This window comes from Rhinopithecus roxellana, chromosome 17 (assembly GCF_007565055.1).
Source record: "Rhinopithecus roxellana isolate Shanxi Qingling chromosome 17, ASM756505v1, whole genome shotgun sequence".
Lineage (NCBI taxonomy): Eukaryota > Metazoa > Chordata > Mammalia > Primates > Cercopithecidae > Rhinopithecus > Rhinopithecus roxellana.
The window spans coordinates 60506092-60519218 of record NC_044565.1 but is presented as its reverse complement, the minus strand read 5'-3'; positions in this window follow the sequence as shown (position 1 = coordinate 60519218).

The window sequence follows — 13127 nt, the reverse complement described above, 5'->3', positions numbered from 1 at the left end:
TGGAAGTGCATCGCCTTGTCATAGGTCCACGTGAATGGCTGAGGGTGTGAAGACTTCACTATGTGTCAGACTCATTATTTAATGTCCAGTCAGCTCAGGAGCCAACCATGTTTCCACTTTGTTTTCCAAAGGCCTGATGAAGGCCCTGGGATGTTATTTTGTTTACATCTTGCCACCTGTGTACTCTCTCTGAAAGCCAAATCTCCACTCCAAGATCAAAGGGCAGCTGAGTCTTAGACCATTAAGTGGAGCTGGAAGAAAGATCTCTCCACCTCCAGCCTTCAGCTTTCACTCAAACCATAGATTGTTCTATGTTGTAAGATTTATAGCTTTGCTTGTGAACATGGTCACAAAAACCAACAGAAATAGCCTAAAGTCATGGTTCTCTATTCATTCAGACCCTTGCCAAACACATCAAGTATGGTCTCAGGGTTTTCATTGCAAAAGGACCTTTAGGTGAGCTCTGGAGATACCAAAGTTTCCCATCTCTGTTTTGATTTCTTGAAATGCTTTTCTATTCATACTCATTTGAAATCTTTTCCATCAAATATTTTCCCCTCTGATGTTCTCAGCCATTAGGGCCAGTGGAGGAGCAGAGTGACAGACGACCAGGATGGCAGCAACCTGAGAAGACAGATACCACTTGCTGAGGACAATGCAGTAAGAAAGAGGACGCTGGTCAAGGTTGATGAAACATTCACTCTGTGCAAGAAACTACGTAGTTAGCGTGTTTTAGACTCTAAAGAACTAATATTCCTGGGATAATATTCATGTTATATTTTCTCATCAAACATCTATTAAATACCTTTGATGTATCAGGCCTTATGCAGAGCATGCATGAAGATTTGCACACATTCCCACCTTAGTCAAGAGGAGCAGGAGATTCTAGCATAGCCTAGCTTATAGCTGCTGAAACAGAGATACACACAAGCTTCTAAAAGAACCTTGAAGACAAAGCAATTTCTCTTCCAAGAAAGAAGAGGGGTTTGTCAAGTCTTAACCCAGGAACCTTCAAGCTGGGATGCATGGGTGGGAAGAAAGGAGATGCCCTGAAGAGTGACCAGCAAGAATAAAAGCACACAGAGGGTGCCAGTGATGTCGGCACCATGCTGATGAATAAAGGATGTCAAATTGCAGGGACTTTAGTGAGAACCTGGCAAGAATCCTAGGCAGTCACACTCATGGCTTCCTAACCCAATTAAAATTGGTTTTCTTTCCCCTTGAGAGGCTGTAATGGACTGAGAGGCAGATGGTCTTTGGTTTAAGTCAGTGTCCTCCATTTCTTAGAGGATCTTGGGTGCATCACTTAACCTCTCTTAACTCCAGCTTCCTCCTGTGACACATGCAGAAATGAAAAGTTGTCCTAACTTTCCACGAAAGTAGAGATCTTGGGTGAGTAAGCCCTTACACATACAGACTAGGCTACAAGGGCCCTCAATCATAAGACCCAGAAGGGTTCACACAGAGAAATGAAGTGAGGAGGAGTGTCAGGCTTTCTCTGCCCTGAATTTAGGAAAAACTCCCACTAGTTCTCCCCATATGATGTTGAGTAAGTCACATCATTTCCCTAGGCTTTATTCTCCTCATCCACGAAAAAGGAGCGGAAGGCCAGGGTTCATTTTTAAGTTTTCTTCCAGTTTTAATGTCCAATGACAGAGTTTAAAGATTGTTGGGCAAAATTTTCAGATTCCTGAAAACTTTGTTTGAATCCACCTCCTGGAGTGTAACTGTTATATGTCTGAACATTACAAATTATGAAATATTAAATAAATATATGTGCATATACATAAACACATGTGAGTATATATAGACATGCATGTATATATGTAACTCAATTGTTCCAGCCAGGGACATCCGTCCAATGCCTGGAGTTTCTCTTTTTCTTTCAGGACTCAACATTTGGCCTAGTTCCAACATATTCCCGAGTTTCTGAATCTTGTTCCCACAAAGATCTGTCTTCTCTCTCTGGTTGAAAGAAATGCATGCTGGGCATCCTGCCAAGCACTTGGAGGCCTCCTGGAATTCTGCTGTGACCCCTGGGGTGTGCCCCTTTCCTGTGTCACAGTTCTGGAGTGGGCGGGGGGGAGACCTACGGTGCCCTTGCTGTAGTTAAGCTTTAAATATTGGGGCATAAAAGGTATACTCAGGCTCAAGACTGAACTCTCCAGATCTGTGTCTCCAGAATCCCAGCCATTTGTGTCCTGAGGCATCCAGGGCCTATGGAGTAACCCACAGAAGGAAGAGGGGAACCCCTGAGCTCTTTCAGTCACCATCACTGATTCTCTCTCTTACCCTGAAGCAGCCTTTCATGGTTTACAGAACACATGTATATCCTTGACCTGAAGTAAGTTAAAGCAAGTCTTTAGCATCCAACAAGTACTTAATTCATATGCCTACGGTCCTAGGGGGTAGTCTTTTGAGGAAATTTCCTCTACTGAAATCTAGCAATGCTGAAAGTTCCCAGTTACACCCTGATAGAAATATTTTATTCTCAGGCTTAAAGGACAGAAGGGACTAAAGCTGACCATTGGCAAAATGAGGAAAAACTAAAAGATGAGAGGACTGGATCCTCCTCTTTTCATGCCCTGTCCTCAGCAAGTTATCATTTCTACTTCTCTCATAGCCTTCTTCTGCCTCCTGGCAACAACTATTTTCAGAACACAATTTACTACTAATCTCTAAAGACTCTTGAAGCTCTGCCATTTTATGGTTTTATTTGAATTTCATCCAATTTCTTTTCAGGAGATGAGAAGCTTTGGTATTAAGGAGTTTCAGAAATATTGGGGTCATTTTGGAGGAGAGATAAAGTTTTCCTTACCTGCACAGATTTTATGGGTGATATCTTTACAGGAACAGGCAGCATCGTGCTGCCCAGAGGGGCCACCAAGGAGCCTGACTCATTCGCCTCATACATAATACAAGGTGGTACAGGCCACAGGGCAGTGCCAAGAAACTGAGCTGGTTTCTGGAGAGAGACAACTTTTTTATTGATGAATGTCAGTTCACAAACCAAATACGTAATATGAATTTAAGGGTGAGAGGTATGAAGATAAATACGCTGTGGTTCCTGGATTTAAGGAGTTTATTGTCTACTGGAGGAAATATGCACATGAACAGATAATTTCAATAAAATATTATAAGTGATAAAACAGATGTAAGTCAGGATATTATAAGAGCACAGAGAAGGACCATTTAATCAATCTAGGAATTCAGAAAATATTTCTTGGCAGGGATAAAATCTGTGCGTGTCACATTTTAAGGGTTTTTGTTTGTTACAGTGTGTTCTTGTCCTTGGTCTTAGAATATCTTCACTCCATTCCTGTGAGGGAACCAGGGAAAGAACTGTTATCTCAACTGACAGATGGGTATATTAAGGCAGAGACAAAAATAGATAAATTTGCATAGCTATTTAATTGTGGCAAAAGAGCAAACTTAGGTGGTTTTGTGCACTTGGGAAAAGTGTCAGTTGAAGGGAGAATGGATTGGATAAGGGTGAGATTTCTAGAGAATTTTGGGCTTTGTACAAAAAGCTTAGTACATAGAAAAAAAATACAGAATACAGTTTTTTCAATAGCCTGAAATATTACAGCAGCATAACATTTTCTTCAACCAAAGCTATCTTCTATAGAGATGTATATCCTATGATTGAGGAACATCATCTCACTTAAAATTTCAAAAGTTTGTGCTTGTTTCATGCTTTGTGCTTTGCATATTCTGTTCCCTTTGCTTATAATTCACTTCTAGGCCAGGCATGGTGGCTCACACCTGTAATCCCAGTACTTTGGGAGACTGAGGTGGGAGGATCCCTTGAGTCCAGGAGTTTGAGACCAACCTCAGCAACATTGAGAAACCCCATCTCTACAAAAATTAGCTGGGCATGGTGGTGTGCACCTGTAGTCCCAGCTACTCAGGGGGCTGAAGCAGGAAGATTGTTTGAGCCCAAGAAGTAGAGGCTGCAGTGAGCTATGAATGTGCCACTGCATTCCAGCCTGGGTGTCAGAGCAAGACCCTATCTCAACTAAAAAGTAAAAATAAAAAATAAAAAAATGTACTTCACCACTTTTGCCTTCCTGGCATATTCTTGATCATTTTGAAGAGCACGAACACTACCCTGCTCCCAATTCCACAAGCCCCCTCAGTGCACATTCATTGGATCTCATTCTAGGATAACTGCTTGCTCTTTAGGCTGTCTCTATTCCCCACAGTGAGGTTCATGAGAAAACAGTCTTACTCCATTTGCATTTATGTTCCTAGAACAAGTGGTAGGGACATAAATACAAATAGAATAAAATTGCTTCATCAGTGTTTAAATACATGAATAGATGAAGAAATGAATAAAAGCTAATAATCTTAAAACATGGTGTCAGTGAATTGCAATTGCCTTCAAACTTAGCCCACGGATACAGAGAGCTGGAAAAGCAGCATTGAAGCAATGAAAAAGGGCCATGTTAACTTCAAATTCATGGCATTTTCCAAACTCATCACATAGCAGAGATCTGACACAATATGTAAGGAGAGATGGTGCCTGCAGGGAGAGAGGTGGTGTGAACATGTACTCACCTGAGATAGACACAATCAAAAGTCAATAATAAGAGTTCAGCTAGAATAGCTGACAAGTTAGCATAGGCCGAGTGCAGGTTGGTGGGAAAGGGTAAACTTCTTGGTGTGGGGGTGGGGGGTTCACAGAAATTAGGCAAGTTCACAATATTTTCAGACTGTTCTGCATGGATTCCCCAGGTGCTCACTGAAAAGATCAAAAAGAACCCTAAGAAAGTTCTTGGTGTCATGGTGCAGACCTGAGGGACAGGAACAGTGGCCACACAGGAGGGATGCTTCCCCTATATCCCCACTATGAAATAGAAGTCGTTATCTGAGGGAGAAGGATAATACTATGACCTTACAGCACAGCCCTCAATGCAGTTGAAGGAAGAAAAGATGTAGTGGGGATCCTGTCCCTGGGGTGGAATAGAGTTAATGTGCTGATCTCCAGCTGAACCAGGACAAGGGCAGAAGACAGAGAGGACTACAGTGCTAAGACCCAAGGACTTGGGACAAACCTAAGACCAATCTTTAATTAGAACAATAGAAACCACACCTCATCACCACTAACCTAAGATGCTTGCAATAACAAGTAATGGAAGAATACTGCTAGAGAAAGATTAAAGAGGAAGAACAGTTTGCAAAGAGAACCTAAAACACACAAATAAGAACTATATCTCAGAATCATATAGATGTTCTGGTTAACCACCCCCATCCTAGGCACAAATTGTCTCTAGGGAAATTTAAAGAATGTGGCATACTGAGTGAAATCAAACCAAAAATAGTGGCACCTAAAACAACAGAATACATTTTATTTTCAAGAGTAGATGAAACATTCACCAACTTGGCCTAGAACATTCCAATGGCAAATTCTAATAAACATTTAAGGAAATAATGCTGTCATTATATGCAAGTTCTCCCACAATACAAAAACAAAAATAATTCTTCTCTGTTCATTTAATAAGTCCAGGATTACCCTAATATGAAAACTAAACAAAAGCATTACAAGAAAACAATGCTATAGAAAAACAGCTCTCATGCAGAGTCAAGATAATAAAAAAGATAGAAAATTAAATCTAACAATACTTTTGAAAGGAAACTACACCTTGAACAAGTGGTAATTAATTATAGGAATTCAAGGCTGGTTCAACTCTCAAAAATAAATCAATGGGATTCACTCTATAAAAGACTAAGAAAGCAAAAGCATGTGATTATCTCAACAGACAAAGAATAAAAAAAGCACATCCAGTCATGATAAAAACTCTCAACAAACTAGGAATTGAAGAGAATTACTTTAATCTAATAAAACGCATCTACACAAAGTCTATAGCTGACAGGATACTTATTGGTGAGAATGAATGAATGCTTTACCCCTAATGATCAGGAAGAAGACAAATGTGTCCTCTCTCATCACTTTTATTCAGCATCACACTGGAAATCCACGAGGTACAACAATAAAAATACAGAAAATAACATAAAATAAAATAAAAGTCGTGGAGATTAGAAATGGGGAAATAAAATATTTGCATAACCTCAAAGTATCTTCACTAAAATTAACTACAGTGGTAGTTTTAATATACGCTCACTAATTTTTTTGATAACCCTTTTTATTAGTTTTTTATTGCAAAATAGTGAATTACCACCAACTTAGCTGCTTAAAACAATAGCCACATATTGTCTCTGAGTTCTTTAAGTCTGTAGTCTCCCCAGGCTCGCTGGATTCTCAATGTCTCACAGACTGAGGCTGATGTGTTAGCTAGGCTGGGCTACTATCTGAAAGCTGTAAGGAAAACACTGCTTTAATACTTACTAAGGTTGCTGATTGAATCCTGTTCCCTGTGGTGGTTACTTGTCTTTTGTTGGCTACTGGATAGGGGTCACTCTGAGCTCCTAGAGGCTGCTCTCAGATCCTTCCATGCACTTCCTCCACCTCATACATAATCAGCCTCCCATGTATCACATTTAAAACCTTTCATTCTTCTGCTCCCTCTACACGAAGCCCAAGAAATCACCCTGCTTTTAATGAGCTGAGTATGACTGAAGACAATAACCACTAGTAAGAAATGCTGGAAACTAGAGTAGACATGGCAAACTTCTGAACTGTGAAATTTTGGGATATTTGGGAAAAATTTTATCCATTAATCCAGTAAGTATATAATAAGAACCCATTATGCACATAATTTTGTGCTGTCTCACAGCAGTTTGAGAAGCATGCACTCTGCCTTTTAATCCTTTCCATTCCTTGTGTGCTCCCAATATAAGCCCTCATATCACTAAAGTACTACCGCCCAACTTTTTCATCATGCCCTCTGAGGGAACCCTACTTCACTCAATTCCTACTATGGCATGATGAGCTTTTATTTCAGTAGTTTTCTTTCCTAATCATTTTTTTAGGACACCTCAAGGTAGTCATGAAGTCATAAAATCACATTGTTTTTCTTCTCCTATTTTGGTCCTTCTGAATAGGTAGTTGAACTCAAACAAGCTAACAGTGATGAGCATATAAGAACCCTCACTGAGGGGGAACCACAGAGGACATGGCGCCAAGGAAGCTGTAGGACTGAGGCAGGCCTTTCTCCTCCTGGACCTGAGGTTGGATGGTAGATGCTGAAGCAGGCAATGCGCCTCAGGGACCACCAGCACTAGGACAGACATGAGCTGTTGACTTCAGCCCTTCTATAGGCAATATGACACTACAGAATGCTTTTTGACTTTGGGAGAAATTATTGCATGCTACATGTTTTAAGATTGTCAATGTGGGATACACTATGGTCAGTACACCCACAGGAGAAACCAAAATGAGGCTTGGAAGGAAGAAATGTAGAACACTCACAGGTCCCAGATTGAGGGTCATTGCATGTTGCTCAAGGGTCCTAGGGAAAACACCAGTGTGGTCAGGAGGCAGCAGTCAGGAATGAGGGGAGCACTTATACCACAGTCTTTACTGGGTTTTCCTCAGTAAAGGAAGACAGGGAGGGGTTAACAGTTTAAGATTGTCTGGTTTAAATAATTCTGAGGGCTGTAAGCTATAGGGGTGGCCTTTAGTTGCCTGTTGCCTTGGTTTGAAATGACAAAGGCAGAGGAGTATTGCTTCTTGGGGTGTGTGGAACAGAGGCTGGGCCTCTTGTTATCCCCAGGTATTGTCTAGTATTTTCCCAGACTGAACAGTTTTCTAAGATGTCAGGACATCATAATATACAGGATATATATACATAAATATATTTAATAATTTATATAATATTCTGAGATTATTCTTAAAAAGTTGTATAGCATATTAAAGAAACACAAATAATAAAATTTATTGACATGATAATTAAAATAGCTATGGATGCCTGGAGTGCAGACTATATTATACGCATGTTGCAGTGATCTAAGGAATATGTAAAGTCTAGAAAACCCAACACCAATAGACATTAACTAGAATAACAGCTATCTTAAATGAATGCTTATTACGTGGTTTGCATTGGGTTAAGCACTTAATATATATTTTTTCTCATGTAGTCATTAAACACCATACATTTACTCATTGCCAACATAGTAGTGAGGAAGCCATGACTTACGAAAGCTCACTATGGTGCCCAAAGCTATGCATTTGGTACATGGCCAAGCCAATATTCATAACCAGATCTGTTCAGCACCAGAGCTTTTGTACAAAAAGGAAATAAAACAAAATCCGAGACACACACACGTACAAAAGTTTCAGTGGCAATGCTGAAGCATCAATCAGGCAGCTTAATTTCTGCAGACCTACTATCCAAATAGTGCAATGAGTGATTTCTATTAACACTGAACTCACTCATGAAAGAATTTTAGTGCTAAGAAATTGCACATTCACTTTGAGCCAAACCTGGCCTTTATCAGGAGAATGTGCAATCAGAAAATCAAAAATCCCCTCCAAAAACAAGCTTAGTCTTCACCTTTTGAATGAAGACCCTGAGTAAGAGAACATGTCACAGTCTTACTGTTTACATTTCTTCAAATGAATGCCCTGCATTTTTCTGTAGTGTGACAAAGTCATGAAAGTAGAATGTTATGATTCAGTTAGGAACTGAAAGATATCTCTGCTGTCTGCTTTCCTTCCTGTCCATCCTCTTGGATTCAAATTAAACAATCCTGTGTCTAAAACCCAAATGTATGAAAACAATGGTCAAAGTGAGTGAAACTTCCTAATGCTGAAAATATCACAAAGGAAAGGAAATAGAGAAAGCAATGAATACAGACACAACATAAAAGATCATCCAGTCTGATACAGCTGTGTCATCTTCAGGTGGACACTGGAACAGCCGAAAGATTTGAGTGATAAGAGCAGAGAAGGAGGATATCCTGATGGATGAGTGTGAAGGCTGGAAATTTCCACCAAGGAAATGAGAAGATATTATATTCCCTCTTTTGGGACTTCTCTTTGACCTCACTCTCTCTGACTTCCAACAGTGTGGCCTATTTGGTTTTCAGAGCTATTTGTTGATTGTGGAGCTGAAATAGAACTTGCTCTAGAGTTGGAGGGAAACAGGAGACAAGGGTCAGTGTACTGTCTCTTTCCCTAAACTTGTTTGGATCTCAGCCCAACGGCAGCTGAGCATTGGACCACAGAGAAAAGCTTTGACAGGGCAGAGAATTCCTTGGGAAAGTAACAATTTTAAAGATTTTTTTTTAGTAGAAGATGTGACCTACTTTATAACTTTAGCAAATTACATATATATGTGTGTGTGCGCACATAAATATTATGAATGTGTATATATGTGCATACATACATAATATCATTTTGTATTTGTTGTTTATTCATTAAAATCTTTGGTGTATTTCCATGGAGGTTATGTATTATTATATATAATTACACAATGTATACATTGTGTGTATATTGAAACATCATACTGTACCCCTATAAATATATACAATTATTTTAAAATAACACCAGGACTATAATATCTACCCTCAATGTATTAAGAAAGAAAACCAAAAAAAGTTTGACTAACTGTAAGTCTGACCACAAACAAATCATAAAATTGAGACCTGAACACCTAACATTAATGGCATGAAAGGTCCTATGAATGTCCATTATTGTACACTAGTAGATTGCAAGCCCTCGAAAGTTCTGAACTTCACTCACACCATATTAATAACTACACTCCTGTAACTCAGAGAACCATATCAAATTCTTTGGATGATAATGGTGCTGGCTACATCACTGAAAAAGGCCTTTGATAAAGAACTGTTGTAGATCTTAGAGGCTCATTAGACTTAAAAAATGTTTGCTTTTTCTCACAAGACATTTATGCTCAAAGCTAATGTGTTTGTGGATCACACCACGAGTTTATTCTTAATGAACATTTTCTCTCATTTCCTTTACCACCTATCCTGCTCCACTTTTCACCTGAGCCAAGGGGGTAAACACACACTAATGAACACCCCCTACCTTTGTCTTTATAAACATTAAATTGATGAGTAGACACTCCAAATCCTTCATTAGGTGGGTCATAAACTGAAAGAGGTCTTTGATTATAATATGATGAAAGATTTATTAACAAACATGTATTCAGCTAAATCATAGTATTGGCAGCTTTATGAGATTGTGTCTCTCCAGCAGACAGGTGGGGCCTGCAGGCTCCTGTGGGAATGAAAACACTAAATCTGTTAGTGTAATACAGAATGATCTAATTACCGCCCAACTGAGGGCTGCAGGCAGGGCTAGAATTTCAGAGTTTCTTTGGGTTTGCTAGGTCCTGAATCAGAAAAGCTTACATGTACCACACTTTAAGGAACAAAACTAAAATATGTTAAATACAATGGAATAAACTATGATCTAACAGAAGGCATGTGGTCAAGTGACTTTACTAAAAACGGTAAGAGTGAAAGAAGAAAGGAAGGAGAGGAGGGGAAGAAAGAAAAAATCTTAGAAAATGCCAAGTCACTTGCAGGAATTTTTGATTCTCCATGATTCTCTAGTAAAGATTCCTTAGACAATTGTTTAATGTGTAATGATTATTAGAAATGTGAAATGTAGAATATATTTGTCAAGTAATGTGCTAAAGTCACACTATGATAAAAAAGCACATATAAATACTAAATTGCTAATAAGTGACATGCTATTAGCTACTTAGAAATTAAACATCTGTATATATCTTGAAAAAATTATATGTAAAAGTTATATTTATAATATTATATATCATTTGACTAAGTGCTGTTTTTCCACTGGGCAGTTGCTGAAAATTTTAGAGACTTAACATAGTGTCATGCATCAATAGGGAGGTATACTCCCAAAATATAATGCCTGAAAAACCCTTTGAAAATATTCACCAAATTACCAGCAGTATTGTAACACTACCAAAAATGCTGAGTTACTTTTTATAGTAAAAGATAACTATTGTGAACAATTACAGTAGCTCATTTCCAAGGATTCATTTTCCTACAAGATATATTTTCCTTGAAGTGATTTTTGTAATCCAGAGTTTATTTTCTGTAGTAGTATACTTTCAAGTATATACTCCTCTTCATATTTGTCAATAAATTTGTCATATTTATTGTCTATGGTTTGTCAAACACAGACAAATTCTCTAAACTAATAATTATAAGTGAAATTTATAATAAATGCCTTAGTTTAAAATGTGGCTTAGGCTAAAACATTTGGTACTTAAAGAAAATTTACATATTTCTTTGTAGATGTTAAAGTCTAAGAGTGATAGCAGCATAAAGAAGATTATGTTCTGAACACTGCATTTGGTGAATATTGAATGGGGAAAAATTTTTAGACCCTTAGGACTGGAAAAGTCTATTCACAGGTTTTACTCTAACCTTCTTACTATAGATGTAGTTAGAAAAATTCAGATAATTTCATTGAACATAGATTCTATAAATGTAATATTTATTTTCCATCATATATAAACAGGTGTGAAACCACAAAAGCCTCTTAGGGAAGCATCAGTCTTCTGATGTTAATAAAGATCTCTCTCATCATAAACTTGAAGAGAAAAGTATGGAGCTAAAGTGGTACCTGACATCAAATAATAGAAGGATATTCTTTGGAGTATGTTCATGTAGCAAAAAAAAAAAAAAAAAAAAAAAAAAAAAATCATTTTCAAGTATACAGATCATCATAATAGCTCTGATAGTTTGAATACTAGTCACTGCACCAAACAGTGTAGTACAGTATCACATGCTTAAAGAATATGTAACAATAATAATCTTAAAACAAAATGCATTTAACTAGCCATTTCAACATTTGGATAAATTAGGATTATCAGAAGAAAGTACTTTCTGGCATATATATAACTATAAATATAAATAAATAAATATATATATATGTATTCATTTTCATGGGGGCTTTATGAAGACAGTAGATGTACTTTGTACCCTGCTTAAATCCCATTTTATCATTGAAACAGCAACAATAATAGTAATTACATTGATATTACAGAATTGCTGTGAGTAAAAAACAAGCGAACATGTACAGCTTCTAAGCTGCTAATGATTAGTAAGTTGGTGATGGTTGTTAGATTATTGCCCATGAGGGGCCATAATTGGGGGAGGGACCATTCATTGGGGAATGTTGGATAGACTTATTCAGGGCAGATTATTCTAGTCTTTGAAAATGACAGCAGCATATTCCGTGGGGCACTAGGGAGCCATTGAAAGGTTTTAGATAGGCAAGTGTCAAGTTTAGAACTGAACACAGAACATAATAACAATAATCTAGCCCCCACTAGATTGTAATTATTTTAGTTTCATTATTGAATCCTCAGGCTCCTGAGGTCTATTTTATTTTACGAAAACAGAATAACCACAATCTAGTGGGGACTAGACAAAATGACATTAAAAATTCAACATAGTGCAATCAAAGTGCCACACTAAGGAAACAGAGGGTTTCATGCAACACAAAGGACGGTATTGTATGGTGACAAGGGAGCACCAAGTGCATGGGGTACTGAAAATGATAAGGACTAAGGAGAGGTGGGTTCCCTGAGACTTACCTAGAAGAAGGCAGGAATGCTCTATGCAAGGGGAAGGCCTGGACATGTGCAGTGAGAGAGAGTTTAACTAATTAAGAAGAAAAAGGGACCATGACTCATTATGGCTTAAAGCAGAGTAGCAAGCGAGAGGTGGTAAGAGGTGACATTAAATACAAGGTCTTATGAAATATATTAAAAAATTTGGATCTCATCCAGAATATAACAGGAAGTTAACTGAAAAATGGTTAGCAAGGGAATGACACAACTAGCTTGTATTTCATAAAGATCACTCTATTTATAATGGGAAGAATGGCTTGAGGACTGCAAATAGGAAGCATAAAAAACAGTGAAGAGGCCATTGGTAAAAACCATGTGCGAGATTATAATAGTCTAAACTAGAACCATGACACTGGAGGTGAATAAGAGAGGACATCATTTATACATACATAAATACATATATACTTACATACATATCTGTGTGTGCATATATATATATACACATATAGGTTTACATATGTGCACAAGTATAAGTAAATATATGTATATATGTGAACAGCTTTATTTAGTTTAATTCAGGTATGTATTAAAATTTTATATCTGATTGGACATGAAGAAAGGTAAACAAAGATGACAGCAGGTTTTGAA